At 42.9% G+C, this 23,918-nt stretch overlaps 1 protein-coding gene across 6 annotated transcripts in view; it reads left to right on the top strand.

Moving 5' to 3' along the window:
• Nucleotides 1–8,302: 8,302 nt before the first annotated feature.
• The window catches only part of ITGB6 (integrin subunit beta 6), a 124,394-nt gene continuing 108,778 nt past the window's right edge, over nucleotides 8,303–23,918 (top strand). For 5 of the 6 annotated variants that reach the window (XM_046658496.1, XM_046658497.1, XM_046658494.1 and 2 more), the window contains exon 1: nucleotides 8,303–8,610. The gene's annotated coding sequence lies outside the window, so the exon portion shown is untranslated. The remainder of the gene's footprint in view (nucleotides 8,611–23,918) is intronic. The other variant, XM_046658493.1, reaches the window with a different exon arrangement.

The following is a 23,918-nucleotide window of genomic DNA, read 5'->3' as shown; positions in this document are numbered from 1 at the left end:
TGTTCTCCTTCCAAACCTTTCCCTCCTTGTTCACACAGGCAGAACTTGAAAAGGTGGGGCAGATAGAGGTAGTAGATCTGGGCATTATTCTGAAGCTGAAGCCGAGAGGGTACCCATAAGTCCTCCTCCTTCACTGTACTGAGAAGTTGGGAACGTGTCCTAGTCTTCATTGGGTCCTTTCCTACCAGCTCCACTCCAGCAGAGTTTCCAACACACATGGGTGCCCAACCTGCCATTTACCCAAACAGCAACTTTATAGCAATTTAGGAGGGAGGAGATACCCTGTTCTTAAAACTATACTGCCATCTACCAGAAAATTGTCAGAGAGACCATACAAATCTGCAATGACTGTGAATGGCGCCCCTTGGAGTTGTGCAGGGCACAGCTTTCTTACGTAAGCTGCAATCTGTTTGATGGATAAATAAAACCCAATGCTTATATTCAAATCTCGTGTTTGCCAATAATTCCAAAATCTTAAAATGGGGTTGCCATAAATGGTAACAAGGGAAAATTGCCTAAATGAACATTAATTACTTCATTTAGTGGAAAAGCCACCAAATAGTTACTTAAGTTCAGGTCAGCCAGAAATTGCCAGCAAAAGGGGCTTAATTGATTTAATAAAACAGCCAGTAATATATTAGAATTTTGCTATAGCTAATCGTTTTTTTCCATGTGGAACTAGAAGGCTGCCAGTGTGCAGAGTACAGCAGACACAGTATCACAATTTATCCTTCAAGGTATTCATGATGTGGGGCTGGAAAGAGGGTACCAACAGCGTGCTGGCTGTGCGGGCTGTGCATCTGAGTCCATGATAAGGACCACTGCGCAGGGTCATGCAGGGTGAGTTTGGCTGAGGAGAGCGAACGGGGAGCTCACCAAAAGCTGCGCACCAGAAGGCCTGCTGGGTCCAGCGGAAGGCACCTTTCTCTAATTCATCTGCCCACCGGGGATGTCTTTTTCTAATTCTCACAAGGACTAGTGCTTGCAAGATACTCAAACTATTACCACAAAGCAGAGCCTGGGAACAGCAGTTCTTTGAAAGTAGCATCTCTAGCGCAAGCCACAAAGCCAAACATCTTGGCTTATCTGATCGTTACTTCTTACCTTCTTTCTACGTTAAATAATTTATAACCCTATGGGTCAATGAAATCTCTGTTTGCTAAGTTCAGCACAGTGACTTTGTGAGCTGGATAGTCTCTGTTTTCTTCTCCAGATTACTCTTTTTAACTCTCTGTGTCCCGGGAGACTGACCTTCCTGGGCGCCATCAAGCAGCCTCCCTTGCCTCTGGCTTCCATCTGGGTTTGGCCCATCTGAGGTACATGCAGACAACTGGCGGGCTGGAGGGAAGATTGATTAAGGTTTTTTTCCAGGTTTCCTCCCTGTGGGCCACAGACTGGCAGGGTCCCTGTCATGGGTTGAATTGTGTTCCCCAAAATTCATGTGTTGAAGTCCTGATCCCCAGTACCTCGGCATGTGACTGTATTTGGAAATAAAGAGATAATTAAGTTGAAATGAGGTCGGTAGGGTGGGCCCTAATCCAATATACCTGGTGTCCTTATAAGAAGAGAAAATGTGGACACAGACACATGCGTAAAGGAAAGACCACGTGAAGACACAGGGAGAAGACAGCCATTTACTAGGACACAGACTACAGAAGAAACCAACCCTGCCAGCACCTTGATCTCAGACTTCTAACCTCTAGAATTGTGAGAAAATAAATTCCCATCTTTGAAGCCACTCAGTCATGGTAGTTTGTCATGGCGTTCTGAGCCAATGAATACAGTCCCTCTCCCAAAATCACAGGTACAGACGATGCCCCCTCTCCCAGAGCTACAGTTCTCTCCCCAGACTGGGTAGCTGCTCCCTCCCCGGACCCCAGGCTTAGGGGAAGGGAGGGAGAGCTTCGTGCTCCTGCTGCCCTCTCACGGCTGGCTTCCCTTTGCTAACCTCCTTTATTAAATAAACTCTCTTCAATTGCCCCAGTGGAATTCACCAGGAGTTACTTACAGGAACTTAGCCAGATCCACTTGTTTCCCTCACAATTTGCCTGAATTGTTCCTAAGATATAATTCTACCTAGTAGAAACAAACTAGTTCATCCTGTGAGATGACCCCTTCTGCCATCTTACTGAGTGGAAAACATTTCCTGAAATTTGCTGTGGTGACAAGAAGCTGTTGGAATATGCAACCTAGCAGTGAGCTCTGCAAAAATAAAGACACCAAATCTGTCCAGCCAAGGTCATGCTGACATTGTCCTTGTGAGCGAGAAAGTGACTGCTTTGAAGAAGAAATTCATGCTGTGGAGAGAACGCTCTGAAAATGGATACTTAGAATTGTTTTTGCCATTGTATAAATTTGTTTCTGAAAACAGTATTTTCTCATTAAAAATTCAGATATGTATACATTTTTAAAACTTGGAAGTGGGATTTTTCTAAATTATTTAAAAATCTTTCAGATCTGTAATTTTGGAGAGCTTTGAACATATCTAAATCTATCTTTCTGTCTGTCTATCTATCTATCTATCTACCTATCATCTGTTAAAATGGTGCATCAACCAGGCTTCCTTGCCTTCTGACTTTCTCTGCGTTTGGTCAATGGGAAGCACCTCTTGATTAGGTTATAAGAGCACTTGATTGATGCTAAGGAAGATGGAAATTTATTAGTAAACTTTCAACAGAATCTTTGCATAGCTGGTGATGTGGTTGAAAACATGAGTCAGGATGGAATAATTAAAGACAACAACACACTTCTTGCATTATCTTTGCAGCATTATTTTTAGCCATGATAGTCACTAAAACCAGGTATCAAAGTAAACTGTGCTTAGAATCAGACTTTTGAATCATATCACAAAGAGATACAGCAGGCTTTTCAAGTGAAGCATATTCAGTTTAGTCACGTATAAATATAAAGTGAACATACAACATTAATAGCATAGTAAAAGCAAGAAAGAGTCTTGTACCATCGAAAAAATAAAGAACTTAATAGTTTCATCTTTTAAAGTTTTCTGTTTGTGTGTTTTTAATTAACGTAATATATTAGTTCAATAGTGCATGTATATTTATAAATAAATACCAAGTTTGGGGAGTATCTGCTTAAAATATTTTACTGATTCTACTGAGCATCCAAAAAGCTTGGAGACCACCAAGGATTAAGACACAAGGGGCTGCAAGAAAAACATCCGCTGTACGCAGAATTTTAGAATGTCAAATTCACACTTCTATCTTGCTCAAAGGAAACAAAGGGGTTAGCATGAAGGAATGCTGTGACGGAGGGCCAGCCAGCGCCTCACAGCCTTCCCGCAGGAGCCAGGAGAATATGCTCATTTGGTTGAACTGCTACCTCTCAGAAAGTTTTGGAAATATTTGGAATGTAGTGGGAGGCCCAAGGGACCACCCAGTAGTAAGAACCCAAATGAAAGCCTTCCAAAAACAACAGGGGGCTAAATGAGGGTCAGCCCCTCCCCAGTTCCACCTCCAGGCCATCTTGTTCAACTCTGCTTGCGTCTTACATGCATTCCTGAGTGTCACAGAGGGTTTGAGCCTTGGAAATCAATGCTATCACAGTGCGTAATGTTTAGAGGTGACAAAAACACTCTAGTCACATCAGAGAGAATGCCCATTTAGACTAGACTAAGGGAAAAGCCCCCAGGGCTCAACTCAGCAAACCTGCTCCGGAATGCCGCCAGCAAAGCCGGAAGCCCACTCTGCCAGAGCTCTGGGCCATACTGCGTGTTTATTGCCTGGCCTTTCAGGCAAAGGACCATGAAAATACGTCAGTGGAGTGGAGGCGTCATCATGCAATTTTGAAATCAAAGCTGCTTCCCGGCTGTTTTCTGTTATTGTGGTTTCAGGATTCCTCACTAATTAAAATGTAGTTACAAAATAAGGGACCTGGAGAGATAGTCCACATCTGTACAAATGGGTCCTGCTGCTTCCAGCTTTTCTCCGTAAAGGCAGGGTGAATCCAAATCACCTTCTCAGCCCTGAAGAATGCACCAAAGTAGTAGAAGAGATTATCCCAATGCTTGAAGAAGCCAGCCTTCTCTGCAATTATCTAAAAGGAGTCATGGGGTGATGTTAACAAGACATCTTTTCTGCTACCTACATTAAGAGTCATATCTTTGTGAAATAAATACTGATGATTTGATGTTGCTTTGTTTGTAATGTCCATTAAATAGTGGTCTGCTTAAAGATTAACGGGATTTTGTAATCTAGATAAGGTGAGCCCATCTCTGAGTTTTGCTAAACTCTGTTATTCAGCCTCCTCAGCTCGCAGGGGACTTTCTAAACCCAAGAACCTCCAGCTGAACGGAAGCACAACTGCTCTGCCCAAGCCACACTCGATGGAGCCAATGCTGGCAGATGCTGCCACTTTACATGTCTGGGGCTCCAAACTTGGGTTTCCTTCGTTTCACTCCAGCTAAGAATAAGAAGGCTGTACGGTCCCAAATTATTTTTCCAAGACATCTTCCAAATGATGGCTGGGGTCATCCACGCACCATCTGACCAGGAGACATTTGTCATTTACTCCATACACCACCTTCCAGCAAAACCAGACTTCCCATGGTAAAGAATGAAGCACACACTTAATCCACCCAGCTTTCTGAAACATGAAGGTGAGCCCTTGATTTATTGTGGTTTGCCTACCATCCTCTATAATTCCAACAGATTATTGGGCCTTGTGGCAGTGTTGTCTGTCATGTTTTGTGGCCGGGGCCATTCCCATCTTGGTTGGGGAGCTAAGAGTGGAATTTTAACTATGAATTTCCTTGTGTTTAATAGGCTAAAGTCAAAAGGCCACATTCTGTTCAGATATGCATGAACAACTTCCACTGGAGTTACTCATGTATATCTGAGTTTAGTTAAAAATATTCCAAAACTTGGGCACTAATAAATAACTTTCTTCTTTTTTTAAAAAAAAATCTTTTTAATGTGCGTGTGGGTGGGTGAAACAGCATGTGTAAATTAATCAAAAATTCACTCAGTTTGAGGAAATGTTTGATTCTTTTAAGGGAACAAAGTCATTTGGACCGTCCTGCTCATCAACTCCATCTTTATACATACCAACCACTGAGCTGCTCCGAGCTTCTTTGGGAGGCCTCATTAGCCTAGACTCCTCTGGTTATTTAAGGGGCGGCTGTGGCAGAGTGGCGTGCACAACAGGCCTCGACTCAGAAGCAAGATCAAGTTCCAGCTCTGATAATAGTTGTGCCAACTTGGGCGAGTCACTTAATCTTCCCCAGTATCTATTCATCTGTAACCTATTGACTCTGCAAGGTTATTGTGCAAATTCAATAGATAATGGGTGTTAAATTTGTTTTTTTGATTCAAAAGCATTTGCCTGTGATAGCAACAAAAAATGTAAACAAATTAAGGGAAAGCCCAATAAGGACGCAGATAGTAAGGAGGAACTTATAGTCAAACAATGGTAGTGCCTGTATAAATTGGGATAACTCCTTAGGAAAGCAATTGCAATGCATATTGATAAAAATGAGTATTTAAAATTGTCATCTTTGATCCAGTAATTCCACATATGAGAACTGGTCATAGGAAATACAAAACAATAGTAAGGGGAAACTTCTTGGTGTTAAGATTTTCTTTGTAGCCTTTTTTGTCATGGAAAACAAGAGGAAACAACTTAGATTAAGCAAATAAGGGAATATTTAAGCACACTGTTACATGCTTAGATGATGCTTAGATTAAATTCTTATAATGTTAAATGAATAAAAATGGATTCAAAATACATATTCTGTGTAATCATATCTTTGCAACAAAAACATAAGCATTAAAAACGACTGGAAGGAAATAGAACAAAATTTTTAAGAATAATGGGTAGAAGAAAACCAGAAGATGCTTTGCGCAGAAGGATTATACGGACTTTTGCCCCTCTTTGCACTCCTTTTTTTTTTTTTTGCTTTTTTTATGAAGGTTTTTTTTTTGCTTTTTGGTCAGGAAGATTGGCCCTGAGCTAAGATCTATTGCCAATCTTCCTCTTTTTTCCTTTTTTCTCCCAGAAGCCCCAGTACATAGTTGTATATCCTAGTCATAAGTCATTCTTGTTCCTCCATGCATGATGCCGCCACAGCACGGCTTGATGAGTGGTGTGTAGGTCTGCACCCAGGATCCAAACTGGCGAACCCCAGGCCACTGAAGCAGAGCACGTGAACTTAACCACTTGGCCACAGGGCCAGCTCCGCCTCTTTGCATTCCTAATACCTTATACATCAATGACACTCAGTATATGTTAAATGAATTTTTTCAAGTGTTATTAACTAATTAGCTCCTAATTAACTAAAATACTCTGCTCAACTAACTTTCCAATGAATCAAATCTTTATCTTAATTAGCCATGCAAAATAGTTTTAAAATATCTTTTCCAATGGTGTATTCTTATTCTTCCATCCAGCTCTCTGTAAGATCATAGATATTCAGGAACTAGCACATTTGGCATTTGGTCAAATAGCAAACACTTGGATTTAGTCGTTGAGTGTCACAAGGCATAACATCAAAGGAATTTTCCAGCGTTGCTCCCCACATACAGCCTGGCCCGTGTCATTTGATCCTCAAGAACGCTGAGCAGCAGAGAGGAACAGTGGGTGATAAATGCCCACGGCTGGGGAGCCAATGTATACAATTGCATCAACAGGAGAATGGGTGCAAGACAGACAAGCAGGGGTGGCACCCTTTAAGTGCAGACAGCAGTTTTCAGAGAAAGCTTGTCAGCAGATCATAGTGAATAATACATAAGGAGGAAGATACAATAAATAAAAACCTCATTAATTTACAGAAATAGAACAAAGCATCCAAAATAGGCAACTACATGGATATTTGGTTCCCACTGGAAGTAACATTTATTACCTTCATATGTAAGCCAACTTTAGGGGTTTTCTTTTGTGATAAAATTATGACATACCGTTTTGTATTTCTAGCCTGTCCTACAGGCCTCTCTATGGCTCACTTGTGAGCAGAGGGCCATGGTCAGCACACAGTGGAGTTGTCCACCTGGGAAATAGAAGATAGTTTGTGTTGTGGCAACCCACAGAGATAATTAATTTTGCAGAGAAGGAATAATATCCCTATGGCAGAAATTAAGTCAGTTCTTGAATTTCATGTAGAAGTGTTTCCTCACATCTGAGTTCACTTAAAGAGCAAAAGACCAAACATGCACCTCAATTACAGGGAATGAAAAGCCTCTTGAATGCTCATGGAATCACAGAAGGTTAGAAATGAAAGTTTAAAAATCTTCTAATACTCCACCACACACAAAACACATGTTCTTTATAGATGAGGAGACAGTTCAGAGAGGTTAGGAGTTTTTCCAAGATCACACAGCCAGTAAAAGGCAGAGTCAGGATTCAGACCCAGGACTCCTGGTGCTCTGTTGCTTTTGCTTCTATACTACTCAAATACCACAGGGCTTGCAATTTGCTAAGCCTCCACCAGTGCTGTTCACTGGATGTTCAAGAAGCAGTGTAACATGATGGAAAGTGCTTTGGAGTCAGACTGGAGTTTAAATCCTAACTATCACTTACCAGTGTGTGAATTAGGACAAGTCAACCAATCTTGCTGTACCCCATCTCACCTATAGAACGAAATCATAAACCCCACAGTGTGGCGCTAAGAATTAAATGAGATGATGCACCTCGCTGAGCAGGAGGCCCGGGTGCCACGGGAACTTGATGAAAAGCATCTGTCGTTACTATCATGCCACTTCCTTGCAGGCAGACCCAAAGCCCTGAACTTTCAGCCTCAGCCTCAGCCTCAAAAGAAGAGTGTGGTCCGAACAATTCATCCGTCTTCACAAAAGTTCTATGGATGGCTCTGTCTTCAGCTGTGCCCAACCAGAACAAACCACATCCAATCTGATCCATTTAGTGCTTGGCAACGTGTTTAATACTAATCTCATCAATTTTTATTTTCATTTTCTAGTTTACCCAAACAAGCTATTTTTAGAGGCTAGTGACTTTAAACCAAAGTTGCCAATAAAATAGACTTATCTTGGAAAACACCAGGATCCTTCTGAAAGAATGTCAATATAAATACACACATGATACAGGAATATTTGATAGGAGTTTGGTCCTTGGTTTATATGCCAGCTTAACTGTAAACTTGTCCTGGACTATTTTGGGGTATTAAGATCTCTATGTGCTTATCATCCCAGCCCCCCTGCCGTCCAATAGGTTTGAATGTCCTGGATGGAATGAACTTGATCCTCCCGCCTTACTTTTGGTCTCTCTCCAGAGAAGCTAATGCGCTGGCATAGTTCTGCCATTTGTCAGCCAGAAGCCTGGTTACACATTTGCTCGTCAATCTAAACCTAACCTATTCTCATACGAGCACTTGGGTTTCATGTAGATCAACCAGACGTTCTGTCATTCACCAGCAATATCGCTCCATAGTATTCTACGCCCATGTGACTTCATGAAATATTTCACTCTGTTCGTGGAAGAAATACTCAAGTGAATGTGCTTTCTCGAGAATGGTGACACCAGAATGTTACCAACCTGTTCATTACCACAACAAGGATAAATGGTTTTTCTGCCAAAGACTTTTGATAACGGGTGCCGTAATGCATCTCAGCACCTTCTGAAATTAAAGGTCTGCCCTGAGAGGTAAGTAGTAGAATGCATGGCTAACAAACCCAAACCCAAATTTTGGAGCTAAGTTTTCCTTGTCAGTGTAATTATCATTTCCGGCAGAGGCTGCCTTAGGAAGTTCATAATGTTATTTCTATCCTCTTGATATTAACGTCCAGGTGAGGCTGACCCCATGGTTTGTGAAAGGGCAGATCCTTATTAACTTAGCATGCTTTATTGTGATTTTTCTTACATTTGGATTCATACACTTTTTTAACAGCTGTACATCAAAAATCTGCTATGGTTTAAGGTAAATATTTCATAGAATTATTAGTTCATCGTTCAGTAAAATATTTTAATATTCAGTTGAACAGTTTCTTAAGAAGCTTTTTAAGATATTTGTTTCTGCTTATGGTGATTAATTGTTAGAATTAAAAAAAAATAGGTGATTTGGCTCTAGTCTTCACTAGCTCTTTTGACATTTTCAAGAGGCACAAAGGAACTAAGGAACTGGAAATATTAACAAAAAGAATAAATATCAGTTCTCATTGACATGTACATGACAATGGGCCAGTTAACGTCAGTGGTTCTGGATTGTAAACGGTGTTTTAATGTGGACCTAATTCATAAGAATTGTGGAGAAAATGAAGAGAGGAGGGCTTCCAATCTAGGATATCTACAAAGAGCACATTTTATTCCTACAAGTGTCTGGAAATGCCTGGTATCATTACCATTCACTTTGAGCACTGGAAGCACGACTTCCCAGTGCTATTAAATAAATAAATAAATAAATAATTCAATATCTGTGAAAGGTTATTCATCTAAAGAATGGGTCCTCTAAAATTAAAGGCACAGATAAAGCTATGTCGTATTGGTTCTCAAAATGCCTGAAATGGACGGAATATAAATTCTGGTCAGAGAGTAATGGTTTTCCTTTACAGTTCCTGATTCTGAACAGGCTCAGCAGATCATAGCTTGAAATGATTTTAGTACTGGATTTCAAACATAAAGTCACTTGGTCATAGTACAAAGAGAGTCTACCTAAGTAAAATTCTGTGCCTTAGTGAAATGCAGAAATGCCTTCCTCCTCAGTGCTTTCTCTTCATTCCTGTTTATTCTCATGGTAGCCCTTTTCCTCTATCTGACTTACTCCCTCTAGTGTTTCCTGGATGAAGTACAGGAACCAAAGCTCAATTTACAAACAAACAAAAACATGATTGCAATCTCTCAATATCTTCCCTCTTATCATACACTAAAGCAAACTTACCACCAGATGTTTTGACATGAACTCTAAGTGATTGCAAAATTTTTTATTTGAGAGTCTCAAACTTAAATTCTTGTATTCCAACTTCAGATCCCTAAAGGTGGCATTGACCTCTAATCTGTTAGGGTTAGATTCCTTCTCTGCCTTTGAATCCCTATGTCTAATCTATTGTGATATGCAGAAGGGTAAAAGAGTCTGGAATGCACTAGAGCATGCAAGCAGGCATTTCTTTGACGTATTTTCCAAGGGTAGAACTTACGCTGATTCTTCTAAGTTACCCAAGAGGTTCAAGATATTTGACTGAAGAGAAAAGTGATTCGTTTTTAAAAAATGGCCTTAGGAAACCATGGGCATATTTTCACCACAGAAGCACTTAGTCAAACCAGGAAGAGTAGCTACTTGGGAAGTGTATTGCTTATGGGCACTTTTTCTTTACAGAGAAGAAAACATACTCCCCAAGCTGTCATCTGCCATTGCTGCTCCTTTGGAAACCAGCCACAGCTGATTATGAGAGCTAACTATAGGCCAAGGTCATCTGGGGATCCACCCAGCCTGCTTACAAGGATGGCACCCACACCTCACCAAAGCACGTGGGCTTGCCGGTCCAGCCAGTTCAGCCCAGAGAGCTATTTTTAGTTGGAGTTCCCACAAGAAGACCTTTGACTGTCCTTCATGCTGCTGGCATTCAGTTTTATACTTAACCATTCTAAACCATAATCTGATCTATACACTGACCTCTTCTCTCCTTCACAACCACCCATCGTTTTTGAGATAGGTCAAATTTTAATATTAAAACTGACCTTTTGTTAGACACCACAAAGCTCACCCACACATACAGCTCTATCACATCAAATTACGTCAACCAAGTGCCTGGGCAGGAAATCTCAGGCCTATTTAGCCTCCCTATTCACTACAGTCATCCACCAACCTCTAATCACGGCCAGGCCTTGTCTGTTCTGATTCCTAAGGATCTGTTGTTGATCCTTTCCCCTTCCATGTCCACTGACATTGCATTTCATCCTCTTTCGCCTAGACTGCTGTAATACCTTTCCAACCAATCTCCCAGCCTTCAATTCATCAACATTCTACCATCAGCTATCTTTCAAAGTTATAAATCAGAATGTATCACTCTTCTATTTAAAATCCTTCCATAATTCCCTATCACCTACAAGATAAATTTCAAACTTCCTAGATAAGTATTCAAGATTCTTCAAGATCCAGAGACTCCTGCCTACTTTTCCAGGCTCATCTGTCATCATTTCCTTCATGCCATCTTTTCATCCCTCCCTTCATCACATAAGTACACCCTACCCTTTGGACAAACTAAGTATTCATTCTTCCCCAAACCCATCTTGGTCTTCCACGTCTCTAGTGAACTTATCTCCCTAGTGATCTTCTATGTTTATTCCATCAAGATTCAGTCTGAGCATCACCTTTAAATGGAGCTTTCTCTGACACTCTTCCAAAGCTCCCTACACAGCTTACACACACCCATATTACAGTTAGTCCCTCCCTCTATGATTCTCTGTAGGACACTGTTCACTCTTAGTTCTTGTATCATTTATATTATTGATTTTTGTCTTCTCAATATCTACAGCCACGCTTAAATTAAAGCAGTAAATAAAGTTTGTTCTATTAATTAATAAAATTATAAATCTCATAAACAAGTCAGCCAGTTGCATCTAAGAAAGTATATTTTAATCCAAGTCCTGTCTTAACCTATGCACTTCACTAACAGAGCTTGACTTACCAGGCTCCAAGTGGGGTTGCAGTCTAAGCAACCATATCTGCACTTCAAGATAACTGATGCTTCTGCCAAGAGATGAACTAGAAAAGTCTTGGGGACCATGGAATTAAGACAGAAAAAAGAGGCAGGAGTAAGGATGTGCTGAGGCTGGCACTTGCTGCCAGATATGCACCGTCCAGTTCTGGAAGACTTCAGAACCAAAGGGACTGTTTAAATTGAGACAGACACCATGCACAGCTGGTACATATTGTATGCCTCTAGGACGCCTCTTCTCTTGCTTACATCCCTATACTCTCTGCTCTTATATGCAAATTCCAAGCTTGGATCTAGGCTTAATCTAGTAAGATTGACTTCAGGATGGATTACCATGGGTCCAGCTTGGTGGTGCAGAAGTTAAGGTTGCGTGATCCACTTCAGCGGCCTGGGGTTTGCCAGTTCTGATCCTGGGTGCAGACCTATGCACCGCTTGTCAAGCCATGTTGTGGCAGGCATCCCACATAAAATAGAGGAAGATGGTCACGGATGTTAGCTCAGGGCCAGTCTTCCTCAGCAAAAAGAGGAGGATTGGCGGCAGATGTTAGCTCACGGCTAATCTTCCTCAAAAAATAAAAACGATCGATTACCAGCACGGTTCCTACCTTTGTCTTTCTAGGTTAGTCATTTCCCTCCATGGAGTTTTCCCCAAGACAAATATTTCTTCAAGAGGTTGCCAAGGTTTAACTAATCTCTACCCACCGTGGGTGACATTCGGAACCACAGTTCATGACCCAGTCTTCTCTGCACCTCCTATCACACCAAGTATCAACCCTTCTTAAGTTCTGCTCAAAGCTCAGGCAGATGTTGATCCCTCACCAGCTATGAAAAATTGAACTCCCAGAAAAATATTTTGGCTATGAAATTCTTTTCCACTCTGGCTAGCCTCCATATCTAAACTTCTCTCACTCTTCATCTATATAAACTCTCCATTTTTTCACTATCTCATCAAAAATAGAGCGTTACTGAGCATTTAGGTGCCAGACCTGGGATGGAGGCAATGAACAAGACAAACACAGTCCTTTCTCCCAAAAGCTTGCAGTCTAGCCATCTCTCTGTTGTCCCTGGAAACTGACCTATATATAGGAATCTGTATGCATCAAATGTGCTCCCACCTGCCATCCCTCTGGGCGTGGCTGAATTCTTATAATTCTTCAAGGCTCAATTCAAGTCTTCCTGCCAATGTCTGGTGTTGTCTCTCTCTCATAGCAGGGGGGATTTTGAACTTGCTAAGGGGCCATATCTAAGGATGCTGTGTAGAGAAACAATGCTGATTTTAAGGAGGCTTCCAGCAGTATCTCCAAGGACTTTGTCAACCCTATAGTTTTTATCACTTGGAAGTTTTGACATACATAGAAAGGACATGCTTACTCCTTGTGTGAACAACATGAATCTGGATAATAAGAAAAATATCCAATCACAGAATCAAGATGTATTAGTTATCTCTGGCTACATAGCAAATCACACCAAAAGTCAGTGACTTAAAACAACAAACATTTATTATCTCACAGTTTCTTTAGTTCAGAAATCCAGAAGCAGCTTCGCTGGGTGTTTCTGGCTCAGAGTCTCCCATGTGGTTGGAGTCAAGATATGGGTCAGGGGAGCAGTCATCTGAAGGCTTGACTGGGGCTGCAGGATCCACTTCTGATGTGGTTCACTCACATGGCTGTGGGCAGGGGGCCTCAGTTTCTCACCATGTGAGCCTGTCCATAGGCTGAATGAGTATCCTCAAGATGTGGCAGCAACCTTCCCCCAGAAAGAGCAATCCAAGAGAGAGAAGAAAGTCACAGCACCTTTTATGACCTAGTATCTGAATTTGCACACATCACTTCCGCTTTATTCTACTGGTTGGAAACAAGTCACGAGGTCCAGATTGCACTCAAGAGAGGGGAATTAGGCTTCATCCTTTGAAGAGAGGAATTTCAAAACTTTGTGGACATATTTTAAAACCACTGAAGCTGCTAAAGAATATTGAAAATTGGAGCTGTGGCTTAAATATAATTGCAAGGTGTGAAAACTATAATTTTGCAACAGACTGATTGAAAATTCTTAGGAGTTTTGGTCAACAGAGTTCAATATGGGCCTGCTCCAAAAGTCAATGTGATCCTAGGCTACACGAAGAACCGGGCACCATTTGGGATAAAGAATGAGCCATGTCTGTTTTGCTGTGTTGGGGTCAGACCACAGTAGGGAGCTGTATTCAGTTTGGGACACCACTTGGAGGGACACACTAGGGTTCATGTCGAGGACAGCAAATAGGATGGTCAAGAAATTTTAAATCATGTCTTATAAAAGGCTGTTGAAGGAACAAGAGAAGTTTAGGCCAGAGAAGACTTAGGGATGCTGTGGTCATTATCTTCAAGAATATGAAGGACTTTCACGTACAGGGATAGACTCGTTCTGCTTGCCTTGTGCTGCATCCGGAACCAATGAGTTGAAGTCACAGGGGAAACACTTTGGATCAACGTAAAGGAGACATTTCTAAGAGTCAAAGCTGATGTAAGATGAAAGCGGCTGCCTTCAGAGACCACGTTATCAGAGGCATTCAAACAGTCAGAGGGCTGACTCGGGATGTAGGAGGAGGGAACTGGTATAGTATCCTTGACAGAGTTTCTGTGATCCCAAGCACTTTCCCCATGTAGCTGCATAGTTATCATTGCCTCAGTATGGAGTAAATCGATAGAAGTGGGCAGAATCTGGTCTTCAGTTGGATTGGCCAGTATGGCATGTTTTCTGTCTTTCGAACAATGATCATTTGTTAGTTCACATTTCTGTGGGTTGGAAACTTGGGCCGGGCTCAGCTGCTCGGTTCTGCTACAAGTCTCATCCAGGCCAGAGGGTTGGTCTAGGATGAGCCTCACTCACCTATCTGGTGCTTAACAGGCTGTCTGCTGGGGCTTTGAGCTTCTTTTCATAGGGGTCTCATGGATCCAGTGCAGCAGGAATTGGTAAGCCTCAATGTGCCAGGAGTTTTCAAGTCTCTACTTGTGTCATGTTTGCTAATATCTCAATGATCAAAACAAGTTACATCGTCAAACCCAGAATTAAGGAGTGGAGAGAGAAATTTCTTCATGAGAGGAGCGGCAAAGAGGCCAGCAAGGAAGGAAGGTATTTGTGGCCACTTTGAAATCTACCACAGACACCTTTTCAAAGTTAACTGAATGAAGCCTGATGTCACTCTGCTTTCCTTGATAATCAAAACTCATGCACTGGTGAATTAGTCTGCATAATTTTGACCAGACCACAAGGAGGGTGTCCTCTCTGCCATGAAGTAAGCATTGCCAAGCAGCCATGTGCAAGGAGCTCAGCCTATCCCTGGGAGTGGACAAAGAGGGAAAAACCTCTGTCTTGCTGTCCATTTGTGAGAAATGGAAGGACAAGACAAACCTAAAGAAAGGGACCTAAGGGACAGAAATGACAACATACTCCATGACGTGTTTGGAGAAGAATAGGGTTTTAGAAGAGTTTGAAGATATGTTCTGAGTCCCCATTTTCACTCAGCAATAAGGCAGCCTGGCACTTGGTAAGCAGCTGCTGCTTTGTAATGACCCACAAGCTCTCTAACTGGACACAATCCCCACGACTTCCTTGCAGCATGTCTCTTGATGCTGAACCCTGCTGTTGGTTGCCGCTGAGTCAGCACTTACCCTATTGTTTTCTTATAGAAGAATTGAAGATGATACCCGTGTCTCTACCAAAAATGTGAAAACTAAAGATAGACCAACAGGGCTCTGATTTGGTGAAGGAAACTTACCTCTGTATATTAAATATATACAAGGAAAATGTATCTGTGTAAAAAAAAAATATATATATATATATATACGTTAAGACGCTATTATGAAACAGCTTCACTCATTCACATTGCCCACCTGGCCGGTGTAGGCATTTGAATTTTCTGCTCTTGATGAACAAATACTCATCTTATTTTCCAAGCTAGCTCTTTAATAACTTATAGGGTTTTACTTCTCCCTGCATCATTCACTTTCTGCAAAATGGGATGCAGGGAGTTGTCAACAAATATTTGATTGACTAAGTGAAAGCATGGGATAAGTTTCTGGGAGAGAATAAACACAAGGGAAAGGGACCCCCTTCCTCATTTAGACAATATTTCATCAAGCCCCAATGGCCGATTTGCGTCTAATCAGTGTATTTTAAGCAGGGACAGCTGGAGCTTACTGCTTGCCTCTTGCCCAGTCTTTCTTCCTTCAGTGAAGGCAGGAAACAGAAGGGCTCTGCACACATCAGTCACAGACACTCCTCAAAGACAAACCACTGGCATGGAAACTTAACAAGGAAGGCATGCTGGCCCAACGGTGGCTTTGGGGAGCCACATGCAGGCACACACCAAGTCGCACGCTCAGCAGCCTTCTTCCCTCAGCCTTTGGGGGTGGGGGCTGAGGAACAAGGCTCCCTCAGTTTTCTAACAAACGACCTATTTCAGTGCAATAAGAAAGGGAGGGCAGCCATGCAGTCAGTCAGTCAGTTATACGCCAAGTTGTAGCGATGTTAGTATTTCACGCCAGTAATTCTGTCTAACAGAAACTCGTTCTGGCTTTTTTCCATTCCTTTTAGCAAGATTGCAGTTGTAAATCAGCAAGAGTGTCTTCAGGTTGGTTGTCGGGAGCAGCGTAGGAGGAAGAATCTTCAGAATAATTTAGAATATGAGTCTAAGAGGAAGGTCAATTTTGCCATTTAGAACCAGAGCGCCATGCCAAACTTGGCTTTGAAGGGGTGATCTAAATGTCAGCCTTGGAACTGGAATTTAGAATACCCAAACCCCACAATAATTCATGCCTTTACCCTCATGAGACTTAGTTCAGCTTCTCAGCTCTGACCTCTGAGCATCCTCTAAATTTGGGAGGCCACTTTAATAATAATCCACTTTGGATTGGTAAAATCCCTTTTCACTCATGAGAACAGTTTCATTTGTAGCTCCAAGAGGAAAATGGGATAGGTGTCGTACTGACCTGAAGAGCGTAGTGGACAGAAACTGGATTTGCAAGGAGAGTTCAGGTTCTGGTCCTACCTCTTTTTTTTTTTTTTTTTTAACCAACGCTTTCCCTATTCCTCCATTCCCCCACCCCAGTCCCTGGCAACCACCTTTCTACCCTACAAGTTTGCCTTTTTTTTTTTAGATTCCACATATAGGTGATACCACACAGTATTTGTCTTTCTCTGTCTGGCTTATTTCATTTAGCATAATGCCCTCAAGGTCCATCCATGTTGTCACAAATGGCAGGATTTCCTTCTTTCTCATGGCTGAATAATATTCTGTTGGATATATATACACCACATCTTCTTTATCTCTTTATCCTTTAATGGACACTTAGGTTGTTTTCACATCTTGGCTATTCTGAATAATGCTGCAATGAACATGGGAATACATGTATCTCTTCAAGATGCCGTTTTCATTTCTTTTGGATATACACCCAGAAGTGGGGTTCCTGGATCATATGGTAGTTCTATTTTTAATTTCTTTGGCCATAACTCTTAATAACAGTGTGACCTTAGGCAGGTACATTGACTTCTCTGGACCTTTTCTTCTTTATCTCTAAAATTAAGAGACAGAGCTATTCAGAGGAATAAATGAGAAAGAATTTCATAAAATATTAAGAAGGTTGAGTTAGAACCCATGGTGCAGGGAGATGAATGGCCAAAGCCACTCAACCAGCAGCTGCAGAATCAGGGCTAGAACCTGTTTCCTGACTCAGCACTTAGCCAGCACCAGCTGCTTGTTGACTGAATGCACACTAGTTTTCCTCTGAGCTCAGCCCCTCTGAGTTAAGGTGGATTGATATGAGAAACAAATTAAGTGGAGCAAGGAAGGTTGGATCTATCTACTTCCCAGGGCCCTCATCGGTCTACACTGCAACCCCTGCTAGATTTACCTAACACTTAGCAAGGCACAGACACAAGCAAGACTCAGTAGGCATTCTTTAATAGAAAGACTCTAGTGCAGGAATCTACTGTGGTCCTATTGTTGGAAGCAGGAGTGAGAAGGGGACCAGGGGAAACGATCCACAGAAATGTCACAATCCATAGACGTGGACACCACTGCAACTCTCTGCCTACAGCTCTCTGCTCTGGCCCTGGCCCTGGCCCTCAGCAGACTTGCCTCTCCTTGGGTGCCTGTGAATGCTTCCCCCTCATAGGGTCACTGTTGAATTACGCCAAGCACACCTCTCCCCACCACCGTGATTTCTGCTGCACGATATCTTCAAAGACCATCCACACGCTGTGGACTTAAAGAAGAGGCACAGACACCTGGGGACAAAGATCAATCCTCCTCCCATTAAAGCATCATTTTTGGCCAGTCCCACACCAGCTTCTTCTATCAGAAGCCATTGGGAAATAAAGAAACAGCTCAAGTAATATTTACCTCAGATCGCACCGTTGGCTTTCATTATTAACATCTGGCAGCCAAAGGAAACAAGAGTACTCCATCCAGACAATTGAGAAAGAAAAAGGAACAGCTCATACCCCAGCCTTCAGAAGATGCTTGAGCAATCGTTTTGGATGGGCACATGCAGTCTTCACACATACCAGCAAACACTCCAAAGTGTGATGACTGGTGCTTTCACTCTGCAAATATTTATTGAACTGGCACAGTTCTAGGTGCTGGGAATACATCAGTGAACAGAACAGACAAGAACCCCTGCTCTTGTGCAGCTTATATTCTAGTGGGAGGTGGAGGAGGCAACTCTTTTGCAATAAAAATAATAAATTAGGAAATTATGCGGTATGTGAAGAGGTGAGAGAAGGATATAGTAGGATAAGAGGAATGGGGAGTGCTGGGGGTAGGAGGTCCCATTTTACATGAGGTAGTCAATGTCGGCCTCATTAAAGTGACATTTTAGCAAAGTCCTAGAGGAAAAGAAGAAAGCCAAGCGGATACGAGGAAAGCAGTTCAATAGACAGATAGACTAGCCAATGCAAAGGTGCTGAGGTAGGAGCATGCCTGAAGTGTTCGTAGAAGATCAAGGAGGCTAGTAGGCTTGGAATGGAGTAGGTAAGGAGGAAAGCGGAGGAAATGAGTTCATAGAGGAGATGTTGCCCAGATAGGTAGGACCCTGTATGCTGATGTATAAACTTTGCTTTCCTTTAGAGAGATGGGTCCATTGAAACCTTTGTCACAGAGGAATGACATCATCTGACTTAGCTTTCACTAGGATCCCACTCAGGCTTCTGTGTGTGTGGTTTCATTTCACGCTCAGATAAGACCACAGGCATAGACCATTTGCCTGCTTCCACTTCTCCTCAAAGATGTTCAGAGTTGGCAGGCCTCCAGGCTAACACATCAGCATCCCCCACTGAAATGAACTCTTCTGTGGCCTCCATCACCACTCCCTGCCCCCTGGCAAGTACAGGCCCCTCATCTTCCATCCCAGCATCACATGGAGATGGACAGAGAAAGGGAAGAGTCTCCCCTTTCCTCGGTTTGCAGGCGTCCCAGTAACTCAGCCTCCACCTAGGACGATCCAGTAGAGCTAATGAACGACCTCCTTTCAGCAGGTGTCTCTTCGCTATGATTGATTCTGGGCCAGAGACAGAAAGCTTGTTCCATGGTGGTTCTTTTAAAAAAATTATTATCATTCTGGCTTCTTAGACTGGCATGAACTGCAGGCGAATTTCTGAAGTCATGTTACTTCGCTGTCACAACTAGTAATAGAAAAATTCAATTTATAAAGAATTAGGAGAGGCAGGAGAGGCATGCTCTTCGGTTTAGAACAAAGGAGATCAATCCTGACACAATGGCAGCATGACATTCGTGGACTTTGAAGATTTCAGGCTTCCTCTTCATTAATTAGAGAGAATCAAGAGTTCTGGTGGTTAATTTGCAGAAATTGTGCTCTGCAAAAGCAGATGCCGGCTCACTCCAGCCACTTCCAGCTGCAGCCCTGCACGATAATTAGACCGTGTGTTAGTCCTAAGCTCGGTCTGGGTTGGCACGGAAACACCGGGATGACCACTGCCACGCCCCACCCCGCAGGCTGAGGCCGGTCCTGAGACTTTCTCCCACAGGCCCCTGGAGGCTGACACTGTTCCGAATGGATTACCCTGGGTGAGCAGTGCTTTTCAAATCCACACCAGAAAACTAAGATCAAGGTCACCTGCAATCTGCCCTGGCAAAGTTCACGTTTGGAGGGGTCAGGGTGTGGCCCCTCGGGGTCAGTTGGTACCCTGGGGTTGCTGCTGCTGCTGATTCTGCTGTTGTTGTTACAGGGTAAAGTAATCAATTCTCTTTAAAAAAAAAAAAACAAAAACCTGGAATTGTTTGTAATGTTTTACTTGCAAAAGTAATCTATATCTTTTTATCAAATTCAAGCAATATGGAAGTGTACACAGTGAAAAATGAGGGCTCCTCTCTGTCCCCTTCTGACTCCGCCCTCTGGAGACAACCACGATGAGGTCTGAGGCCTTTCCTTCCAGACTCTTCCTACGCTTCAGATTGCAGTCTTTGAATATTTTTCTGACCAGCCAGATCCTGACATCTTAACATGATTTCTTAGCATCCGTGCTGTTTTTCTGTACCCGTGAGACCCACCGCTGTCCTTTGCTCTCTGCTTCCACAAGACTCAACGGCAGATTTGACACAGGGCAACCCCGGCTTCAGAATCTTGCTGTTGGATTTGACCCCATGGAGGCATAAGAATGCAGTGACGTTGGTACTTATTTGTATGATCTTAGTGTTTCCGGGCAGGAGACAAGAGGTAAATCTGACAACCCTGGTGATGTTAGCAATGCATTCGCAACGAAATATGTTGAGCTCAATCTTTAATTTGACAGATATTGTTGGAAAGAAAGTAGAAGAACCTGCACATGACAAAAGCCCTTAGCACTGTTGAAGCAAACAGATGCCTGCGGTCTGCTCACACCTACGGGGGAAGGGAAACAGGACTCTTCCGGAAATAGAAATGTCCCCGAAGTTAGCCCAGGGCCTCGTTCACCGTTTACCGTAGGTGAGGCAGCAGACAGAGCTGCATCTTTCATCTGCCCTCCCAGGCATCGGCGTCTGGGGGATTTATCCAGATGACTTCAGTTCTAGAGCTGAGCATGGGTGGGGGCGTCTGCTTGGCATCCAGGAAAAGCTGCGGGCAGCTGAGCAAGAGTGGCTGCCTGGCAGGGCCTTTCCCAAATACCCAGATGGCCTTGGGCATTTTGACATTTGCTGGCATGAAGATCCTGTGGCCATTTCCCAGGCGATTTATTTAAGGTGTTTGAAACTCTCTCTGCGGAGCAGCTACGGGTTGTAATGTTAGCCTGGCAGACATCAGACCTCTCTCGGGTTACCAAGGTCATTCTGACCAACTCTACATAGCAGGAAGCAAGTTTTGTCCACATCTTGATTATAGCATTTATTATCCCCATTGGTGATCCTCTATCTACCAGCCTGTCTCCCCGACTAGAGAGTTACCTCTTTGAGGGCAGGGAGTGTGTTTTAAGCATCTTGGTGCCGCCAGCACCTCGCTGGAACTGGGGTACAGGTGTTTAATTCTGTTTTATGGGGTTTTATTATGTAGTATTTGTTTGGTGGCAGGTTTTATTTATTTAAGGAAGATTAGCCCTGAGCTAATCTGCTGCCAATCCTCCTCTTTTTGCTGAGGAAGACTGGCCCTGAGTTAACATCCATGCCCATCTTCCTCTACCTTATATGTGGTACACCTGCCACAGCATGGCTTGACAAGCAGTGTGTAGGTCCTCACCCAGGATCCGAACCAGCGAACTCAGGGCTGCCAAAGTGGAACAAGCAAACTTAACCTCTGCACCACTGGGCTGGCCCTTGGTGGCAGATTTTCGATGGTGGTAGTGGTGGTGGTTGTTTCTATGAACATAATTTGACATAGGATATGATGGTTAGTTTATGTGTCAACTTGGCTAGGCTACAGTACCCAGCTATTTAATCAAACACTAATCTAGGTGTTTCTGTGAAGGTATTTCATAGATGTGATTATCATCTACAATCAGTTGACTTTAAATAAAGATTACTCTCAATACTGTGGGTGGGCCTCATCCAATCAGTTGAAGGCCTTAAGAGTAAAAGCTGAGGTTTCCCAGAAAGGAAGAAATTCTGACTCAAGATTGCAGCATTAATTCCTGCCTGAGTTTCCAGGCTGCTGGCCCATAGATTTTGAATTTGCCAGTCCCCACATTATGTGACCCTATGCCTTAAAATAAATATCTTTACATATATCTTTATATATATTATATAATCTCCTCTTGGTTCTATTTCTCTGGAGAACCCTGACTGATACACATGATATACATAAATTCATGTAAAATACACTATTCATTCATTCATTCATTTATTCAGTTCACTCAACAAACATTCTTTGAGTGCCTACCATGCCCCAGGCACTGTGCTAAGTGCTAGGAATAACGGTAGGAAGAGGCGGTCCCTGGTCTCAGAGAGTGGTTTGATTTAAGGCAAGTCCGGGGCAGTGCTGGAGGTTTCACTAAAGAAACAAACCCAGCCTAGAATCTGCAGGAACTAGATTCAGACGGTGAGTCACCTGCAGCTGCCCGGCCTGGGGCAGGGGCAGCCTGGACTGGCACAGAGCCAAATGGAATAAAAGACATTTGCCCAGGCATCCAGGGCACGCAGGCTTCACGGTACCCAAAATAAGAAAAAAGAGAAAAAAAAGACTCAAAGCTTGAGGGAGGGAGAAATGTTCAGGGTGGTTTACAGGCAACCTCGAGTGAAAAGGCTTTCTTCCCCGGCAGGTACCAATTCCCAAAATTCCCCTTCCTGGCCTGATAGGATGACCTCACCTTGACCTCCCTTCCTTTCCAGGAGCCCTGGGGATTTTCCTCAGCCCGGAAGATTCAGGGAAGGGCTGCCTTTGGGCTCTGTCATTGCACCTTAAACACTCTGGCCCAGAAGCGAGGCTGGTGGGATGAGCAGGAAGACGCTTTTAAGTTAATCTTTAAAGGAATACGCTCTGCTGATGTTTGTAAGTCTCCTTTGAAAAGATATAAGAGAAGGCAGTGTGAAATCAAGACCAACCAGAAGATTCAAAGAGAAGGAGTCAGAGGTTTGTTAGCTTTTTTATAAGCTGGGTCCTGCCCTAACCAGGGATAGGCCTGCCAGCTCCAGGGCTGTCTCTCTGAGCAAGCCAGAACGTGACCGCACCTTCCCTCCTCACCCCAGGGGGAGGTAGCAAGACGAGAAGGCAAGGCTCAGTTTAGACATCTCTGCCCCTGTCAGCGGCTCAGGGTTCGGGCAGTACTGGGTGAGCCCACGGAGCATCACTTAAGAATGAGAAAAAATGTCAGCTTCCTCAAGACCCTTTTTTTTTTTAAAGTTTTTTAATGTTTTTAATTGCAGTAACATTGGATTATGACATTATATAGCTTTAGGATGTACATCATAATATATTTTGAATTCTGTGTAGATTACATCATGTTCACCACCCCAAAACTAATTATAGTCCATCCCCTCACATGTGAGCTAATCACCCCTTTTTCCCTCCCCCCTCCCCCCTTCCCCCATGGTAACCCCCAATCCAATCTCTGTTGCTATGTGTTTGTTTGTCGTTTTTATCTTCTACTTATGAGTGAGATCATACGGTATTTGACTTTGTCCCTCTGACTTATTTCAACATAATACCCTCAAGGTGCATCCATGTTGTCACAAGTGGCTGGATTTCATCATTTCTTATGGCTGAGTAGTATTCCATCGTGTATAAATACCACATCTGCTTTATCCATTCGTCCCTTGATGGGCACCTAGGTTGCTTCCAAGTCTTGGCTACTGTGTATAATGCTGCAATGAACATAGGGGTGCAGGTATCTTTATGCCTTTGCGTCTTCAAGTTCTTTGGATAAATATTCAGCAGTGGGATAGCTCGATCATATGGTAGATCTATTCCTAATTTTCTGAGGATACTCCATACTGCTTTCTATAGGGGCTGCACCAGTTTGCACTGCCACCAGCAGTGAACAAGGGTTCCCTTCTCTCCACATCCTCTCCAACATTTGTTGTTCCCTGTCTTGTTAGTTATAGCCATTCTGACCGGAGTGAGGTGATACCTCATTGTAGTTTTGATTTGCATTTCCATGATAGCTAATGATGTTGAGCATCTTTTCATATGCCTGTTGGCCATCCGTATATCTTCTTTGGAGAAATCTCTGTTCAGATCCTTTGCCTATTTTTTAATTGGATTGTTGTTTTTGTTGTTGTTGAGCTGTATGAGTTCTTCCTATATTTTGGATATTAACCCCTTATCTGATATGTGGTTTGCAAGTATCTTCTCCCAATTGTTAGGTTGTCTTTTCGTTTTGTTGATGGTTTCCTTTGCT

Source organism: Equus quagga, chromosome 4, assembly GCF_021613505.1.
Source record: "Equus quagga isolate Etosha38 chromosome 4, UCLA_HA_Equagga_1.0, whole genome shotgun sequence".
Taxonomy (NCBI): Eukaryota; Metazoa; Chordata; class Mammalia; order Perissodactyla; family Equidae; genus Equus; species Equus quagga.
Note: the sequence above shows the minus strand (reverse complement) of the source record. Positions and strands in the feature narration are given on the sequence as shown.